Here is a 4,130-nt window from a genome sequence, read left to right as displayed (position 1 = left end):
CTGTTTATTTTCAAATTGTCTCCCCTGTTTAAATGTAAGCTCCTTGAGGGAAATGATGTTTTTGTCTTTGTATTCCAGGCAGTTAGCACAATGTCTATTGTATCATAAAACACTTAAATTCTTTTCTATTAACTGACTTGATTCTCAGAATGACAAGAAGAAATAAAACAAACAAAAAAACCCCATGTTTATAGACCTATACAAGGGCCTCATTGTTTTAGAGAACTTAACTGACAACTAACTAAAAATAGGATTTAGGTTCATCAGAAGATTATGTAATCAAAGCAACAATTTTGCCTTAACAATTAGAATTCAATTTTTAAAAAATTGTTTCCTATATGCAAACCATTTTGCTAAGGGGCCAGGAAAGCCAATAGATAACTGAAACAACATTGCGATTCACCCTTAAAGATGAAAAATCGAAGAAATCCACTGGGATTTGCAACATTGTGAGAGACCTTGCTTGTTTTTTTACCCAGACTTCATCTTTCAGGTCTTTCTCTTTAGTCCTTTTTCTCCTCTTTGGAATAATCCCAGACACATATATCATATTCAAGTTCCCAAAGTGCTTTACATGTGTAATGTCTCATTGCTTATTACCCTGATTATCTCTTTGAGTTGTTTGCTTAGAGCCTGAGGACAGGTTCAGAAATAAGAAGAACAGTTTCTGATGTTTCTGGAATACAGACAAATAAATGAAAAAAAATAACAATTTAAAAGATTGTCTTCTCCCCTCCTCTCCCCATCCCTTCCAAATCAGGTCTTGCTCCTGAGCAAAGAGGATAGAAATCTTGGGGTGATATAAAGGCAGTGTGTCTTTCTGTTGCAGGGCACTTTTTGCAGTGTCATAAAAATATTTCTAGCTTAACAGTCTGACTATCATACAACTAGTTAAAGTCTGCAAGAATAAGCTGAGACATCAACTATAACTAAAATGTTACCTGACTGATCTCTACTCTACCCATATGCAAATCCAAGCTTAAAACATTAGCTATAGATCTGGATGTTAATCCTGCCTAGTCACCTGTTTTACCTGACATAGATCCTCTCTTCTCTCATCTATTCTTTTGTCTATAAATTATCTTCTCTCATTTGCTCTTTGAAATCCCATCAAACACATCCTGTTTAAGTAACCGTAAATTATATAAGGTGGCTAAAACTAATGCTCCAGGCTCACTTAATTTTTTGTATACTATCATGCCTGAACTCTGAATATAATAAACTTCAGTTTTCCTCTATTAGCCACATTGATTGTACGATTGGCAGCAGCAGATAATCAACAGACCTATCCTCAGACAATTTTTGTCAGTGTAGCAAAGGAGATAGTCACAAGTTAAAATGACATAAAAATTATGCAAATCAGGAGACACTAGTATACCTCAAGGGTGCTTTTGAATAAAGAGTTGTTACAATGTAGGTCAACTTTAATAAAATAAGTGAGGATTGACTACTAAAATTCTTTTTTTTTAAACCCTTACCTTCCATCTTGGAGTCAATACTGTGTATTGGCTTATAGGTAGAAGAGTGGTAAGGGTGGGCAATGAGAGTCAAGTGACTTGCCCAGGGTCACACAGCTAGGAAGTGTCTGAGGCCAGATTTGAACCTAGGACCTCCCATCTCTAGGCCTGGCTCTCATTCCACTGAGCTACCCAGCTGCCCCCTGACCACTAAAATTCTGAAGTCTACTAGAGAAGAGAATATCACCTCCCAGACTGTCTGAGAATGGAGTAGAATTTTCTTATTGATCCATTATTCTGAAACATAAATGTGCATAGTTTGGAAGTATTTTCCATCTTCGTAGACTATCAAGGATATAAAAAGGCATGATGAAGCACATTTATATTTTTTGGGCATTTATTTCCATATTATGAAAATGTATGTGATAAAACATGCCTAAGTTTCCAAATCTATGAATGCATGGGAAAATGACCTAAGACTGAAATATTTCATGAATTGTGGAGTCATAATTGGCTAGAGACCACCTGTTACATTTTCAAATTGTTTAGCCATAGTTCGTTTAATTTCTTATATTAAAACAAGACCCCGAAAGAGAGGAAAGTTTAGTAGCAAGTGTTCCAATGTTTTAGTGCATTTTAAAGCTATTAAAGCTTTTAATTTATTATCTATGTATTTCAAAACCCTAACCATCTTGATATTGAGACATTTGGGGTTAAATGACTTATCCAGTGTCATATAGCTAGGAGAAGGTCCTCCTGACTCTAGGCCTGCTATTCCATCCACTGTATTCCCTGGATCACCCCTAAGCTATTAGATCTTAAAAGTACACTAAGACTTTTGGGATATGCTGCATTTAAAAACTGAATATCCTCAAGTTACTGTTGAGGATATGGTAGGCTTTTAGAGAGAGCTATTCCTTTTTCATGCACTAAAAAGTGCCAGTGGATCAAGTGCTTCCAGGCAGGTAACTCTGATATTGCATACAGCAGCTTAAATTCCTTTGTAGGATCAAGGATACAGTGATAGGGGCAACGATTAAATCTCATGATCAGGACTTCCCGTTAAGATGGTGGCAGAGTAAGGAGCAGCTGCTCAATCTCTCCTGACCCAAGCATACAGGACTCCTCAAGGTGAAATAAAAACGAGTCCAGACAAACGAAGGAATCCCACAACAGGGCGCAGCATTGAAGGTACACAGAATCGGGGCATTTCCACGATATAAAGGGGTGAAACAGCTCTCACTAAAATGGGAGAGGAAGAAGCCCCTCCCCCAACCCCCACACCGCATGCCTCGCACAACCCCCACGCACAAGTGGGAAAACAGGACTGGGGCAACCAGATAATCACTGGCAGCCCCGGGGCTTGTACCTGTGTGCTGCAAGATGAGGGACCCCAGGTGGCTGGGGGCACGCATGGACTTTCCCCCAGCGTCCACGTGGGTGAAGGCACCTCCTCAGGCCGGGACAAAGGCCCCTAAAACAAGGCCTTTCCCAAGCACTGAAGGCATCACCTCAGGTGCGAATAAAGATCTCCAGCCCACTGACTTTCACTACCTTCTGCAGGGGGGGGTGGGGAAGGCAGGGCCCTAGGAGCATCAGCACAGGCAAAGGCAGTGCGTTAGGCTTGGATAACAATCTCCAGCCCAGGCATGGACCTCCAGTGAGGACCCAGTGCAGACCAGAGTGTGGCTGTGGAAGCAGCCCCAAAGACTGCTGAAGGAACCTCAGGCAGAGGGGCAGACCGGGAACTACCAGGAGGCCTGACCCTGAGGACAAGAAGACCGGAGCCCCCAGAGCTTGCAAGGCCCTGGCAGACCTTGAGTGCAAAGACAAAGCTGAAAAGGGGCGGGGCTAATAATGACCAGCAATAAGGAAGTCCAGAAGAAAAAGACCATCAAGAGAAACTCTGGAACACTGGACAACTTCTAAACAGAGAAAATCCAGACAACAGAGGAGGGAAAACAAAAATCCAAACCTCCCCAAAAAAATGAAAGCTGGTCACAAGCTATGGAAGAGTTTAAAAATGAAATGCTGAGGAAGATGGAAGATATCTGGCAAGAAAATAAGAGTTTAAAAGACAGAATTTCGCAATTGGAAAGTGAGACAAGTCAACTGAAGACCAAAAATGACCAGATTGAAAAGGAAAACCAAAAAATTATAGCTGAAAACCAAAAAATTAAAGCCGAAAACCAGTCCTTAAAGGCTAGAATTGAACATTTAGAAACCAATGATCTCTCAAGACAACAAGAACAAATAAAACAAAGTCAAAAGACTGATAAAATAGAAGGAAACATGAAATATCTCAATGAGAGAGTGACAGACCAAGAAAACCGGTCTAAAAGAGACAACTTGAGAATCATTGGTCTTCCAGAAAAGGCAGAAATTAATAGAAACTTGGACTCCATACTTAAAGAAAATAGTCAGCAAAATTGCCCTGAAGTTCTACAACAAGAGGGCAATATAGACATTGAAAGGATCCATAGAACACCCTCTACACTGGACCCAGAAAAGTCAACACCCAGAAATATAATAGCCAAATTCAAGAGCTTTCAAGTTAAAGAAAAAATCTTACAAGAAGCCAGAAAGAGACAATTCAAATATCAAAGAGCACCAATAAGGATCACATAGGATCTGGCAGCCTCCACGCTAAAAGACCGCAAGGCTTGGAATACA

This window comes from Gracilinanus agilis, chromosome 3 (assembly GCF_016433145.1).
Source record: "Gracilinanus agilis isolate LMUSP501 chromosome 3, AgileGrace, whole genome shotgun sequence".
Classification (NCBI taxonomy): domain Eukaryota; kingdom Metazoa; phylum Chordata; class Mammalia; order Didelphimorphia; family Didelphidae; genus Gracilinanus; species Gracilinanus agilis.
Note: the sequence above shows the minus strand (reverse complement) of the source record.